At 49.9% G+C, this 14,805-nt stretch overlaps 17 non-coding genes across 17 annotated transcripts; 11 read left to right on the forward strand and 6 right to left on the reverse strand.

The window, feature by feature from the left end:
- Nucleotides 1-384: 384 nt before the first annotated feature.
- Nucleotides 385-457, reverse strand: Trnav-uac. The gene has a single exon. It is a non-coding gene; the product is annotated as a tRNA-Val (tRNA).
- A 235-nt stretch (nt 458-692) lies between these two features.
- Trnap-cgg lies at nt 693-764 on the forward strand. The gene has a single exon. It is a non-coding gene; the product is annotated as a tRNA-Pro (tRNA).
- Nucleotides 765-2,404: 1,640 nt separating this feature from the next.
- On the forward strand, nt 2,405-2,476 carry Trnap-ugg. The gene has a single exon. It is a non-coding gene; the product is annotated as a tRNA-Pro (tRNA).
- Nucleotides 2,477-3,077: 601 nt separating this feature from the next.
- On the reverse strand, nt 3,078-3,150 carry Trnav-uac. Its single transcript has one exon. It is a non-coding gene; the product is annotated as a tRNA-Val (tRNA).
- A 235-nt stretch (nt 3,151-3,385) lies between these two features.
- On the forward strand, nt 3,386-3,457 carry Trnap-cgg. Its single transcript has one exon. It is a non-coding gene; the product is annotated as a tRNA-Pro (tRNA).
- A 1,641-nt stretch (nt 3,458-5,098) lies between these two features.
- On the forward strand, nt 5,099-5,170 carry Trnap-ugg. Its single transcript has one exon. It is a non-coding gene; the product is annotated as a tRNA-Pro (tRNA).
- Nucleotides 5,171-5,771: 601 nt separating this feature from the next.
- Nucleotides 5,772-5,844, reverse strand: Trnav-uac. The gene has a single exon. It is a non-coding gene; the product is annotated as a tRNA-Val (tRNA).
- A 235-nt stretch (nt 5,845-6,079) lies between these two features.
- Trnap-cgg lies at nt 6,080-6,151 on the forward strand. The gene has a single exon. It is a non-coding gene; the product is annotated as a tRNA-Pro (tRNA).
- A 1,642-nt stretch (nt 6,152-7,793) lies between these two features.
- On the forward strand, nt 7,794-7,865 carry Trnap-ugg. Its single transcript has one exon. It is a non-coding gene; the product is annotated as a tRNA-Pro (tRNA).
- Nucleotides 7,866-8,466: 601 nt separating this feature from the next.
- Nucleotides 8,467-8,539, reverse strand: Trnav-uac. The gene has a single exon. It is a non-coding gene; the product is annotated as a tRNA-Val (tRNA).
- Nucleotides 8,540-8,774: 235 nt separating this feature from the next.
- On the forward strand, nt 8,775-8,846 carry Trnap-cgg. The gene has a single exon. It is a non-coding gene; the product is annotated as a tRNA-Pro (tRNA).
- A 1,640-nt stretch (nt 8,847-10,486) lies between these two features.
- Trnap-ugg lies at nt 10,487-10,558 on the forward strand. The gene has a single exon. It is a non-coding gene; the product is annotated as a tRNA-Pro (tRNA).
- A 601-nt stretch (nt 10,559-11,159) lies between these two features.
- Trnav-uac lies at nt 11,160-11,232 on the reverse strand. Its single transcript has one exon. It is a non-coding gene; the product is annotated as a tRNA-Val (tRNA).
- A 235-nt stretch (nt 11,233-11,467) lies between these two features.
- Nucleotides 11,468-11,539, forward strand: Trnap-cgg. Its single transcript has one exon. It is a non-coding gene; the product is annotated as a tRNA-Pro (tRNA).
- A 1,640-nt stretch (nt 11,540-13,179) lies between these two features.
- On the forward strand, nt 13,180-13,251 carry Trnap-ugg. The gene has a single exon. It is a non-coding gene; the product is annotated as a tRNA-Pro (tRNA).
- Nucleotides 13,252-13,852: 601 nt separating this feature from the next.
- Trnav-uac lies at nt 13,853-13,925 on the reverse strand. Its single transcript has one exon. It is a non-coding gene; the product is annotated as a tRNA-Val (tRNA).
- Nucleotides 13,926-14,160: 235 nt separating this feature from the next.
- Nucleotides 14,161-14,232, forward strand: Trnap-cgg. The gene has a single exon. It is a non-coding gene; the product is annotated as a tRNA-Pro (tRNA).
- Nucleotides 14,233-14,805: the final 573 nt, after the last annotated feature.

Below are 14,805 nucleotides of genomic sequence, written 5' to 3' on the forward strand. Positions count from 1 at the left end.
TTAATTGTGCGACAGTCTACCCTCATCTTACTAGCGACGGCAACAACCAAGGGGTGGCATGTAAGATTGAGCGTGGCTAAGAGTTTCTCATTATTAGTTAGCATCACACTTTGACAGAGCTGTGACAAGGCGAGTAGGGTGAGCTCAGGAAAGCCAGTAGCAAGCGCACTTGAAGTAGCCCTGAAGAACCGGATTATAAATTTTGCCAGCCATAATGGAGCTAGGGGCGTTCTCAGTTACCAAATACCGGTGCAATAAGAGAGCTACAGTATTTGACAGTAAAATGACGCCCTATCCGTCTAGCATACAACATTGCTTGTCTCTGCATACGCGGACGTGAGGTCATCTCGGAAATGAAATCCGAAATATAGATTAAAATTGTTGTGTTCCCGCCCGGGATCGAACCGGGGACCTTCTGCGTGTAAAGCAGACGTGATAACCGCTACACCACGGAAACGACGGTTCTTTTCATGTACCACCCGGAGACTCGTAATAGCAACAGTTTTTCTTCTGTGTTAGCAAGGGCATCGGCTACGAGCTCCCTCCGATTCGTGAAGTTCCTGCAGTAAAAGACGTCGATGAAAACAATCCAACCGCGACAGACAGGGAGAACGCTGGCTGAGCTGCAGCCCTACATGGTGAGACCATCAAAGGTGGCGTCATTCACATGCAGTGCGTTTTCGGAACGAATAGGCTCGTTGGTCTAGGGGTATGATTCCTGCTTCGGGTGCAGGAGGTCCCGGGTTCAAATCCCGGACGAGCCCTTGCGTTTTGTTCAACGGTGTGGTAACAAATCGCATGGCGGTGGCTGTTTCGCGCATTTCCAGGCCTCCAAGTCAGCGCTAAAATCCGACAACCAGTTCTGAAACCGTTTCATGTTTCATTTGAGCCATGTGCACCCTGCTGATGGAACGTTTGAAGTTGATTTAAATGGTCACAGTAGAGATCGTAGCAAGTGTCTTGCTGAGTGCGACGAAAACGGGTTTCCGCCCGCAATCGAGCCGGGGACCTTCTGCGTGTTCGGCACGGCGCCTGGGCTCGGCGGCAGCTGCTGCTCTTTCCTTCCTTACGAGATACCGTCGATTCGCGCAGTCGTTATTGCAAAAGATGTCACCAAAGGCAATCGCTTCGTTAGCGGCACTTTGCCTGGGCTCCGCGGCAGCTCTACATGGAGGCACCAGCAGCCCAGCCAGGCCGCCGCCGGCACCGGTGCGCCACAGCGCAACGAGCCGGCGGCCGCCCTGCAATGCCCCTGTCGTTGCATATTCCACCCGCCCCATATCCTCTCCATGTCTGACTCACTACCCCAAATGACACTGCAGTCGACGTGCTTATTACTATCGCTTTTGGAAGAACCAAGGCGCAGTATTCTAGTGTCGAACCTGTACTGCAAATTGGGATTAAGCAAAAATTTATTGTGTGGTCGAGCGACAGCCTCGGCTCGCTCCTCCTACATGATCGCTTCTTGTGCGGAATAATTCCTAGCTCGCCGATGGCTTCAGAGTTGGTCTTCTCGAAGTTTTGCTTTCGCACTGCATTCCGCAATCTTTTCGTTATGAGTTGTGTGCTTCGGTTTCCCGACTTTCTTGTGTTTAGTGTGTTTGGCTTCTCTTAACCCTTAGCCACCGCTTGCCGAAATTTCCACACTATCATCTGTCGATCTGCAGAGCTCGATGAAGGCATCGCGGCCGTTCCTGAGCTCGTGGAACGGTCGAATCTGTAGTTGTTTCCAGATCTCTCCCACACAACGGCCTCCCAGAAGCTTGGATTACAGAAGTACGCCACTACTCCCAGCCGGAGATTCACGATTGAAAGCAGAATGACATGAGCTACACGCAGCTCCGATTTTTTTTTTTGTGTCTGACCTACTTTGAAAGACTTTGTAGTCGATTTACTTACTACTATCGCTGTTGGAAACCAGGTGATAACCGCACAGTATTTTAGAGACGATCAGGTAATGAAAATTTAGAATAAATAAAACAGTATCAAAAGAAGTTGTGTGGTGGAGCAGCACATGCAATTCACGCTTCCTAGATAATCGTTACTGCATAGAATAATTCTTTTGTCTGCGGCGTCTTCAGTATCCGTCTTCTGGAAATTTTGCTTGCAGTATATTTTGCAATCTTTTCGTTATGAGTTGGTGCTTGGTTTCCCGATGTTCTTTTGTTTAGTGCATTCACCTCCTCTTAACCCTGAGAAACCACATACCGAAACTGAGGCACTGCCGGCTGTTCATAAGCAGTGCTCGATGAAGTTATTTCGCTTTTTATTCGTTGCCTTTAATATTCTTCTCAACAGTGGTGAGTGCTGCCTGCAGAAAGCGTTTATCTTGCGAATTCGCGTGAAAGTTTGTGTTCCCTGTGAGGCCCACTACTTGGGATTAACTTGACTGCTCCAGCCAGGTGGCTCGTTGGTCTAGGGGTATGATTCCTGCTTTGGGTGCAGGAGGTCCCGGGTTCAAATCCCGGACGAGCCCTGCCATTTTGACCGTGCTGAAGCGTAGGTGGAACTCAGCCCCGGTTGCAGCTCCTCAATGAAGAGTAGACGCCTGTTATAGCACGTGGATATAACAAGAATGCGGCACCAGTAAAGTACGTAGGTGGAATTCGGTAGAAAGGCAGACGGTAATTTTGCATGCAACGGAAAACAAGGTTGTCTTTGCGGGATATGTGCACCGTGAGTGGAGATTCAGCTTAATTGTGCGACAGTCTACCCTCATCTTACTAGCGACGGCAACAACCAAGGGGTGGCATGTAAGATTGAGCGTGGCTAAGAGTTTCTCATTATTAGTTAGCATCACACTTTGACAGAGCTGTGACAAGGCGAGTAGGGTGAGCTCAGGAAAGCCAGTAGCAAGCGCACTTGAAGTAGCCCTGAAGAACCGGATTATAAATTTTGCCAGCCATAATGGAGCTAGGGGCGTTCTCAGTTACCAAATACCGGTGCAATAAGAGAGCTACAGTATTTGACAGTAAAATGACGCCCTATCCGTCTAGCATACAACATTGCTTGTCTCTGCATACGCGGACGTGAGGTCATCTCGGAAATGAAATCCGAAATATAGATTAAAATTGTTGTGTTCCCGCCCGGGATCGAACCGGGGACCTTCTGCGTGTAAAGCAGACGTGATAACCGCTACACCACGGAAACGACGGTTCTTTTCATGTACCACCCGGAGACTCGTAATAGCAACAGTTTTTCTTCTGTGTTAGCAAGGGCATCGGCTACGAGCTCCCTCCGATTCGTGAAGTTCCTGCAGTAAAAGACGTCGATGAAAACAATCCAACCGCGACAGACAGGGAGAACGCTGGCTGAGCTGCAGCCCTACATGGTGAGACCATCAAAGGTGGCGTCATTCACATGCAGTGCGTTTTCGGAACGAATAGGCTCGTTGGTCTAGGGGTATGATTCCTGCTTCGGGTGCAGGAGGTCCCGGGTTCAAATCCCGGACGAGCCCTTGCGTTTTGTTCAACGGTGTGGTAACAAATCGCATGGCGGTGGCTGTTTCGCGCATTTCCAGGCCTCCAAGTCAGCGCTAAAATCCGACAACCAGTTCTGAAACCGTTTCATGTTTCATTTGAGCCATGTGCACCCTGCTGATGGAACGTTTGAAGTTGATTTAAATGGTCACAGTAGAGATCGTAGCAAGTGTCTTGCTGAGTGCGACGAAAACGGGTTTCCGCCCGCAATCGAGCCGGGGACCTTCTGCGTGTTCGGCACGGCGCCTGGGCTCGGCGGCAGCTGCTGCTCTTTCCTTCCTTACGAGATACCGTCGATTCGCGCAGTCGTTATTGCAAAAGATGTCACCAAAGGCAATCGCTTCGTTAGCGGCACTTTGCCTGGGCTCCGCGGCAGCTCTACATGGAGGCACCAGCAGCCCAGCCAGGCCGCCGCCGGCACCGGTGCGCCACAGCGCAAGGAGCCGGCGGCCGCCCTGCAATGCCCCTGTCGTTGCATATTCCACCCGCCCCATATCCTCTCCATGTCTGACTCACTACCCCAAATGACACTGCAGTCGACGTGCTTATTACTATCGCTTTTGGAAGAACCAAGGCGCAGTATTCTAGTGTCGAACCGGTACTGCAAATTGGGATTAAGCAAAAATTTATTGTGTGGTCGAGCGACAGCCTCGGCTCGCTCCTCCTACATGATCGCTTCTTGTGCGGAATAATTCCTATCTCGCCGATGGCTTCAGAGTTGGTCTTCTCGAAGTTTTGCTTTCGCACTGCATTCCGCAATCTTTTCGTTATGAGTTGTGTGCTTCGGTTTCCCGACTTTCTTGTGTTTAGTGTGTTTGGCTTCTCTTAACCCTTAGCCACCGCTTGCCGAAATTTCCACACTATCATCTGTCGATCTGCAGAGCTCGATGAAGGCATCGCGGCCGTTCCTGAGCTCGTGGAACGGTCGAATCTGTAGTTGTTTCCATATCTCTCACACAACGGCCTCCCAGAAGCTTGGATTACAGAAGTACGCCACTACTCCCAGCCGGAGATTCACGATTGAAAGCAGAATGACATGAGCTACACGCAGCTCCGATTTTTTTTTTTTTTGTGTCTGACCTACTTTGAAAGACTTTGTAGTCGATTTACTTACTACTATCGCTGTTGGAAACCAGGTGATAACCGCACAGTATTTTAGAGACGATCAGGTAATGAAAATTTAGAATAAGTAAAACAGTATCAAAAGAAGTTGTGTGGTGGAGCAGCACATGCAATTCACGCTTCCTAGATAATCGTTACTGCATAGAATAATTCTTTTGTCTGCGGCGTCTTCAGTATCCGTCTTCTGGAAATTTTGCTTGCAGTATATTTTGCAATCTTTTCGTTATGAGTTGGTGCTTGGTTTCCCGATGTTCTTTTGTTTAGTGCATTCGCCTCCTCTTAACCCTGAGAAACCACATACCGAAACTGAGGCACTGCCGGCTGTTCATAAGCAGTGCTCGGTGAAGTTATTTCGCTTTTTATTCGTTGCCTTTAATATTCTTCTCAACAGTGGTGAGTGCTGCCTGCAGAAAGCGTTTATCTTGCGAGTTCGCGTGAAAGTTTGTGTTCCCTGTGAGGCCCACTACTTGGGATTAACTTGACTGCTCCAGCCAGGTGGCTCGTTGGTCTAGGGGTATGATTCCTGCTTTGGGTGCAGGAGGTCCCGGGTTCAAATCCCGGACGAGCCCTGCCATTTTGACCGTGCTGAAGCGTAGGTGGAACTCAGCCCCGGTTGCAGCTCCTCAATGAAGAGTAGACGCCTGTTATAGCACGTGGATATAACAAGAATGCGGCACCAGTAAAGTACGTAGGTGGAATTCGGTAGAAAGGCAGACGGTAATTTTGCATGCAACGGAAAACAAGGTTGTCTTTGCGGGATATGTGCACCGTGAGTGGAGATTCAGCTTAATTGTGCGACAGTCTACCCTCATCTTACTAGCGACGGCAACAACCAAGGGGTGGCATGTAAGATTGAGCGTGGCTAAGAGTTTCTCATTATTAGTTAGCATCACACTTTAACAGAGCTGTGACAAGGCGAGTAGGGTGAGCTCAGGAAAGCCAGTAGCAAGCGCACTTGAAGTAGCCCTGAAGAACCGGATTATAAATTTTGCCAGCCATAATGGAGCTAGGGGCGTTCTCAGTTACCAAATACCGGTGCAATAAGAGAGCTACAGTATTTGACAGTAAAATGACGCCCTATCCGTCTAGCATACAACATTGCTTGTCTCTGCATACGCGGACGTGAGGTCATCTCGGAAATGAAATCCGAAATATAGATTAAAATTGTTGTGTTCCCGCCCGGGATCGAACCGGGGACCTTCTGCGTGTAAAGCAGACGTGATAACCGCTACACCACGGAAACGACGGTTCTTTTCATGTACCACCCGGAGACTCGTAATAGCAACAGTTTTTCTTCTGTGTTAGCAAGGGCATCGGCTACGAGCTCCCTCCGATTCGTGAAGTTCCTGCAGTAAAAGACGTCGATGAAAACAATCCAACCGCGACAGACAGGGAGAACGCTGGCTGAGCTGCAGCCCTACATGGTGAGACCATCAAAGGTGGCGTCATTCACATGCAGTGCGTTTTCGGAACGAATAGGCTCGTTGGTCTAGGGGTATGATTCCTGCTTCGGGTGCAGGAGGTCCCGGGTTCAAATCCCGGACGAGCCCTTGCGTTTTGTACAACGGTGTGGTAACAAATCGCATGGCGGTGGCTGTTTCGCGCATTTCCAGGCCTCCAAGTCAGCGCTAAAATCCGACAACCAGTTCTGAAACCGTTTCATGTTTCATTTGAGCCATGTGCACCCTGCTGATGGAACGTTTGAAGTTGATTTAAATGGTCACAGTAGAGATCGTAGCAAGTGTCTTGCTGAGTGCGACGAAAACGGGTTTCCGCCCGCAATCGAGCCGGGGACCTTCTGCGTGTTCGGCACGGCGCCTGGGCTCGGCGGCAGCTGCTGCTCTTTCCTTCCTTACGAGATACCGTCGATTCGCGCAGTCGTTATTGCAAAAGATGTCACCAAAGGCAATCGCTTCGTTAGCGGCACTTTGCCTGGGCTCCGCGGCAGCTCTACATGGAGGCACCAGCAGCCCAGCCAGGCCGCCGCCGGCACCGGTGCGCCACAGCGCAAGGAGCCGGCGGCCGCCCTGCAATGCCCCTGTCGTTGCATATTCCACCCGCCCCATATCCTCTCCATGTCTGACTCACTACCCCAAATGACACTGCAGTCGACGTGCTTATTACTATCGCTTTTGGAAGAACCAAGGCGCAGTATTCTAGTGTCGAACCGGTACTGCAAATTGGGATTAAGCAAAAATTTATTGTGTGGTCGAGCGACAGCCTCGGCTCGCTCCTCCTACATGATCGCTTCTTGTGCGGAATAATTCCTAGCTCGCCGATGGCTTCAGAGTTGGTCTTCTCGAAGTTTTGCTTTCGCACTGCATTCCGCAATCTTTTCGTTATGAGTTGTGTGCTTCGGTTTCCCGACTTTCTTGTGTTTAGTGTGTTTGGCTTCTCTTAACCCTTAGCCACCGCTTGCCGAAATTTCCACACTATCATCTGTCGATCTGCAGAGCTCGATGAAGGCATCGCGGCCGTTCCTGAGCTCGTGGAACGGTCGAATCTGTAGTTGTTTCCAGATCTCTCCCACACAACGGCCTCCCAGAAGCTTGGATTACAGAAGTACGCCACTACTCCCAGCCGGAGATTCACGATTGAAAGCAGAATGACATGAGCTACACGCAGCTCCGATTTTTTTTTTTTTGTGTCTGACCTACTTTGAAAGACTTTGTAGTCGATTTACTTACTACTATCGCTGTTGGAAACCAGGTGATAACCGCACAGTATTTTAGAGACGATCAGGTAATGAAAATTTAGAATAAGTAAAACAGTATCAAAAGAAGTTGTGTGGTGGAGCAGCACATGCAATTCACGCTTCCTAGATAATCGTTACTGCATAGAATAATTCTTTTGTCTGCGGCGTCTTCAGTATCCGTCTTCTGGAAATTTTGCTTGCAGTATATTTTGCAATCTTTTCGTTATGAGTTGGTGCTTGGTTTCCCGATGTTCTTTTGTTTAGTGCATTCACCTCCTCTTAACCCTGAGAAACCACATACCGAAACTGAGGCACTGCCGGCTGTTCATAAGCAGTGCTCGATGAAGTTATTTCGCTTTTTATTCGTTGCCTTTAATATTCTTCTCAACAGTGGTGAGTGCTGCCTGCAGAAAGCGTTTATCTTGCGAATTCGCGTGAAAGTTTGTGTTCCCTGTGAGGCCCACTACTTGGGATTAACTTGACTGCTCCAGCCAGGTGGCTCGTTGGTCTAGGGGTATGATTCCTGCTTTGGGTGCAGGAGGTCCCGGGTTCAAATCCCGGACGAGCCCTGCCATTTTGACCGTGCTGAAGCGTAGGTGGAACTCAGCCCCGGTTGCAGCTCCTCAATGAAGAGTAGACGCCTGTTATAGCACGTGGATATAACAAGAATGCGGCACCAGTAAAGTACGTAGGTGGAATTCGGTAGAAAGGCAGACGGTAATTTTGCATGCAACGGAAAACAAGGTTGTCTTTGCGGGATATGTGCACCGTGAGTGGAGATTCAGCTTAATTGTGCGACAGTCTACCCTCATCTTACTAGCGACGGCAACAACCAAGGGGTGGCATGTAAGATTGAGCGTGGCTAAGAGTTTCTCATTATTAGTTAGCATCACACTTTGACAGAGCTGTGACAAGGCGAGTAGGGTGAGCTCAGGAAAGCCAGTAGCAAGCGCACTTGAAGTAGCCCTGAAGAACCGGATTATAAATTTTGCCAGCCATAATGGAGCTAGGGGCGTTCTCAGTTACCAAATACCGGTGCAATAAGAGAGCTACAGTATTTGACAGTAAAATGACGCCCTATCCGTCTAGCATACAACATTGCTTGTCTCTGCATACGCGGACGTGAGGTCATCTCGGAAATGAAATCCGAAATATAGATTAAAATTGTTGTGTTCCCGCCCGGGATCGAACCGGGGACCTTCTGCGTGTAAAGCAGACGTGATAACCGCTACACCACGGAAACGACGGTTCTTTTCATGTACCACCCGGAGACTCGTAATAGCAACAGTTTTTCTTCTGTGTTAGCAAGGGCATCGGCTACGAGCTCCCTCCGATTCGTGAAGTTCCTGCAGTAAAAGACGTCGATGAAAACAATCCAACCGCGACAGACAGGGAGAACGCTGGCTGAGCTGCAGCCCTACATGGTGAGACCATCAAAGGTGGCGTCATTCACATGCAGTGCGTTTTCGGAACGAATAGGCTCGTTGGTCTAGGGGTATGATTCCTGCTTCGGGTGCAGGAGGTCCCGGGTTCAAATCCCGGACGAGCCCTTGCGTTTTGTTCAACGGTGTGGTAACAAATCGCATGGCGGTGGCTGTTTCGCGCATTTCCAGGCCTCCAAGTCAGCGCTAAAATCCGACAACCAGTTCTGAAACCGTTTCATGTTTCATTTGAGCCATGTGCACCCTGCTGATGGAACGTTTGAAGTTGATTTAAATGGTCACAGTAGAGATCGTAGCAAGTGTCTTGCTGAGTGCGACGAAAACGGGTTTCCGCCCGCAATCGAGCCGGGGACCTTCTGCGTGTTCGGCACGGCGCCTGGGCTCGGCGGCAGCTGCTGCTCTTTCCTTCCTTACGAGATACCGTCGATTCGCGCAGTCGTTATTGCAAAAGATGTCACCAAAGGCAATCGCTTCGTTAGCGGCACTTTGCCTGGGCTCCGCGGCAGCTCTACATGGAGGCACCAGCAGCCCAGCCAGGCCGCCGCCGGCACCGGTGCGCCACAGCGCAACGAGCCGGCGGCCGCCCTGCAATGCCCCTGTCGTTGCATATTCCACCCGCCCCATATCCTCTCCATGTCTGACTCACTACCCCAAATGACACTGCAGTCGACGTGCTTATTACTATCGCTTTTGGAAGAACCAAGGCGCAGTATTCTAGTGTCGAACCTGTACTGCAAATTGGGATTAAGCAAAAATTTATTGTGTGGTCGAGCGACAGCCTCGGCTCGCTCCTCCTACATGATCGCTTCTTGTGCGGAATAATTCCTAGCTCGCCGATGGCTTCAGAGTTGGTCTTCTCGAAGTTTTGCTTTCGCACTGCATTCCGCAATCTTTTCGTTATGAGTTGTGTGCTTCGGTTTCCCGACTTTCTTGTGTTTAGTGTGTTTGGCTTCTCTTAACCCTTAGCCACCGCTTGCCGAAATTTCCACACTATCATCTGTCGATCTGCAGAGCTCGATGAAGGCATCGCGGCCGTTCCTGAGCTCGTGGAACGGTCGAATCTGTAGTTGTTTCCAGATCTCTCCCACACAACGGCCTCCCAGAAGCTTGGATTACAGAAGTACGCCACTACTCCCAGCCGGAGATTCACGATTGAAAGCAGAATGACATGAGCTACACGCAGCTCCGATTTTTTTTTTTGTGTCTGACCTACTTTGAAAGACTTTGTAGTCGATTTACTTACTACTATCGCTGTTGGAAACCAGGTGATAACCGCACAGTATTTTAGAGACGATCAGGTAATGAAAATTTAGAATAAATAAAACAGTATCAAAAGAAGTTGTGTGGTGGAGCAGCACATGCAATTCACGCTTCCTAGATAATCGTTACTGCATAGAATAATTCTTTTGTCTGCGGCGTCTTCAGTATCCGTCTTCTGGAAATTTTGCTTGCAGTATATTTTGCAATCTTTTCGTTATGAGTTGGTGCTTGGTTTCCCGATGTTCTTTTGTTTAGTGCATTCGCCTCCTCTTAACCCTGAGAAACCACATACCGAAACTGAGGCACTGCCGGCTGTTCATAAGCAGTGCTCGATGAAGTTATTTCGCTTTTTATTCGTTGCCTTTAATATTCTTCTCAACAGTGGTGAGTGCTGCCTGCAGAAAGCGTTTATCTTGCGAATTCGCGTGAAAGTTTGTGTTCCCTGTGAGGCCCACTACTTGGGATTAACTTGACTGCTCCAGCCAGGTGGCTCGTTGGTCTAGGGGTATGATTCCTGCTTTGGGTGCAGGAGGTCCCGGGTTCAAATCCCGGACGAGCCCTGCCATTTTGACCGTGCTGAAGCGTAGGTGGAACTCAGCCCCGGTTGCAGCTCCTCAATGAAGAGTAGACGCCTGTTATAGCACGTGGATATAACAAGAATGCGGCACCAGTAAAGTACGTAGGTGGAATTCGGTAGAAAGGCAGACGGTAATTTTGCATGCAACGGAAAACAAGGTTGTCTTTGCGGGATATGTGCACCGTGAGTGGAGATTCAGCTTAATTGTGCGACAGTCTACCCTCATCTTACTAGCGACGGCAACAACCAAGGGGTGGCATGTAAGATTGAGCGTGGCTAAGAGTTTCTCATTATTAGTTAGCATCACACTTTGACAGAGCTGTGACAAGGCGAGTAGGGTGAGCTCAGGAAAGCCAGTAGCAAGCGCACTTGAAGTAGCCCTGAAGAACCGGATTATAAATTTTGCCAGCCATAATGGAGCTAGGGGCGTTCTCAGTTACCAAATACCGGTGCAATAAGAGAGCTACAGTATTTGACAGTAAAATGACGCCCTATCCGTCTAGCATACAACATTGCTTGTCTCTGCATACGCGGACGTGAGGTCATCTCGGAAATGAAATCCGAAATATAGATTAAAATTGTTGTGTTCCCGCCCGGGATCGAACCGGGGACCTTCTGCGTGTAAAGCAGACGTGATAACCGCTACACCACGGAAACGACGGTTCTTTTCATGTACCACCCGGAGACTCGTAATAGCAACAGTTTTTCTTCTGTGTTAGCAAGGGCATCGGCTACGAGCTCCCTCCGATTCGTGAAGTTCCTGCAGTAAAAGACGTCGATGAAAACAATCCAACCGCGACAGACAGGGAGAACGCTGGCTGAGCTGCAGCCCTACATGGTGAGACCATCAAAGGTGGCGTCATTCACATGCAGTGCGTTTTCGGAACGAATAGGCTCGTTGGTCTAGGGGTATGATTCCTGCTTCGGGTGCAGGAGGTCCCGGGTTCAAATCCCGGACGAGCCCTTGCGTTTTGTTCAACGGTGTGGTAACAAATCGCATGGCGGTGGCTGTTTCGCGCATTTCCAGGCCTCCAAGTCAGCGCTAAAATCCGACAACCAGTTCTGAAACCGTTTCATGTTTCATTTGAGCCATGTGCACCCTGCTGATGGAACGTTTGAAGTTGATTTAAATGGTCACAGTAGAGATCGTAGCAAGTGTCTTGCTGAGTGCGACGAAAACGGGTTTCCGCCCGCAATCGAGCCGGGGACCTTCTGCGTGTTCGGCACGGCGCCTGGGCTCGGCGGCAGCTGCTGCTCTTTCCTTCCTTACGAGATACCGTCGATTCGCGCAGTCGTTATTGCAAAAGATGTCACCAAAGGCAATCGCTTCGTTAGCGGCACTTTGCCTGGGCTCCGCGGCAGCTCTACATGGAGGCACCAGCAGCCCAGCCAGGCCGCCGCCGGCACCGGTGCGCCACAGCGCAACGAGCCGGCGGCCGCCCTGCAATGCCCCTGTCGTTGCATATTCCACCCGCCCCATATCCTCTCCATGTCTGACTCACTACCCCAAATGACACTGCAGTCGACGTGCTTATTACTATCGCTTTTGGAAGAACCAAGGCGCAGTATTCTAGTGTCGAACCTGTACTGCAAATTGGGATTAAGCAAAAATTTATTGTGTGGTCGAGCGACAGCCTCGGCTCGCTCCTCCTACATGATCGCTTCTTGTGCGGAATAATTCCTAGCTCGCCGATGGCTTCAGAGTTGGTCTTCTCGAAGTTTTGCTTTCGCACTGCATTCCGCAATCTTTTCGTTATGAGTTGTGTGCTTCGGTTTCCCGACTTTCTTGTGTTTAGTGTGTTTGGCTTCTCTTAACCCTTAGCCACCGCTTGCCGAAATTTCCACACTATCATCTGTCGATCTGCAGAGCTCGATGAAGGCATCGCGGCCGTTCCTGAGCTCGTGGAACGGTCGAATCTGTAGTTGTTTCCAGATCTCTCCCACACAACGGCCTCCCAGAAGCTTGGATTACAGAAGTACGCCACTACTCCCAGCCGGAGATTCACGATTGAAAGCAGAATGACATGAGCTACACGCAGCTCCGATTTTTTTTTTTGTGTCTGACCTACTTTGAAAGACTTTGTAGTCGATTTACTTACTACTATCGCTGTTGGAAACCAGGTGATAACCGCACAGTATTTTAGAGACGATCAGGTAATGAAAATTTAGAATAAATAAAACAGTATCAAAAGAAGTTGTGTGGTGGAGCAGCACATGCAATTCACGCTTCCTAGATAATCGTTACTGCATAGAATAATTCTTTTGTCTGCGGCGTCTTCAGTATCCGTCTTCTGGAAATTTTGCTTGCAGTATATTTTGCAATCTTTTCGTTATGAGTTGGTGCTTGGTTTCCCGATGTTCTTTTGTTTAGTGCATTCGCCTCCTCTTAACCCTGAGAAACCACATACCGAAACTGAGGCACTGCCGGCTGTTCATAAGCAGTGCTCGATGAAGTTATTTCGCTTTTTATTCGTTGCCTTTAATATTCTTCTCAACAGTGGTGAGTGCTGCCTGCAGAAAGCGTTTATCTTGCGAATTCGCGTGAAAGTTTGTGTTCCCTGTGAGGCCCACTACTTGGGATTAACTTGACTGCTCCAGCCAGGTGGCTCGTTGGTCTAGGGGTATGATTCCTGCTTTGGGTGCAGGAGGTCCCGGGTTCAAATCCCGGACGAGCCCTGCCATTTTGACCGTGCTGAAGCGTAGGTGGAACTCAGCCCCGGTTGCAGCTCCTCAATGAAGAGTAGACGCCTGTTATAGCACGTGGATATAACAAGAATGCGGCACCAGTAAAGTACGTAGGTGGAATTCGGTAGAAAGGCAGACGGTAATTTTGCATGCAACGGAAAACAAGGTTGTCTTTGCGGGATATGTGCACCGTGAGTGGAGATTCAGCTTAATTGTGCGACAGTCTACCCTCATCTTACTAGCGACGGCAACAACCAAGGGGTGGCATGTAAGATTGAGCGTGGCTAAGAGTTTCTCATTATTAGTTAGCATCACACTTTGACAGAGCTGTGACAAGGCGAGTAGGGTGAGCTCAGGAAAGCCAGTAGCAAGCGCACTTGAAGTAGCCCTGAAGAACCGGATTATAAATTTTGCCAGCCATAATGGAGCTAGGGGCGTTCTCAGTTACCAAATACCGGTGCAATAAGAGAGCTACAGTATTTGACAGTAAAATGACGCCCTATCCGTCTAGCATACAACATTGCTTGTCTCTGCATACGCGGACGTGAGGTCATCTCGGAAATGAAATCCGAAATATAGATTAAAATTGTTGTGTTCCCGCCCGGGATCGAACCGGGGACCTTCTGCGTGTAAAGCAGACGTGATAACCGCTACACCACGGAAACGACGGTTCTTTTCATGTACCACCCGGAGACTCGTAATAGCAACAGTTTTTCTTCTGTGTTAGCAAGGGCATCGGCTACGAGCTCCCTCCGATTCGTGAAGTTCCTGCAGTAAAAGACGTCGATGAAAACAATCCAACCGCGACAGACAGGGAGAACGCTGGCTGAGCTGCAGCCCTACATGGTGAGACCATCAAAGGTGGCGTCATTCACATGCAGTGCGTTTTCGGAACGAATAGGCTCGTTGGTCTAGGGGTATGATTCCTGCTTCGGGTGCAGGAGGTCCCGGGTTCAAATCCCGGACGAGCCCTTGCGTTTTGTTCAACGGTGTGGTAACAAATCGCATGGCGGTGGCTGTTTCGCGCATTTCCAGGCCTCCAAGTCAGCGCTAAAATCCGACAACCAGTTCTGAAACCGTTTCATGTTTCATTTGAGCCATGTGCACCCTGCTGATGGAACGTTTGAAGTTGATTTAAATGGTCACAGTAGAGATCGTAGCAAGTGTCTTGCTGAGTGCGACGAAAACGGGTTTCCGCCCGCAATCGAGCCGGGGACCTTCTGCGTGTTCGGCACGGCGCCTGGGCTCGGCGGCAGCTGCTGCTCTTTCCTTCCTTACGAGATACCGTCGATTCGCGCAGTCGTTATTGCAAAAGATGTCACCAAAGGCAATCGCTTCGTTAGCGGCACTTTGCCTGGGCTCCGCGGCAGCTCTACATGGAGGCACCAGCAGCCCAGCCAGGCCGCCGCCGGCACCGGTGCGCCACAGCGCAACGAGCCGGCGGCCGCCCTGCAATGCCCCTGTCGTTGCATATTCCACCCGCCCCATATCCTCTCCATGTCTGACTCACTACCCCAAATGACACTGCAGTCGACGTGCTTATTA

The sequence above is a fragment of the Schistocerca americana genome, chromosome 2 (assembly GCF_021461395.2).
Source record: "Schistocerca americana isolate TAMUIC-IGC-003095 chromosome 2, iqSchAmer2.1, whole genome shotgun sequence".
Classification (NCBI taxonomy): domain Eukaryota; kingdom Metazoa; phylum Arthropoda; class Insecta; order Orthoptera; family Acrididae; genus Schistocerca; species Schistocerca americana.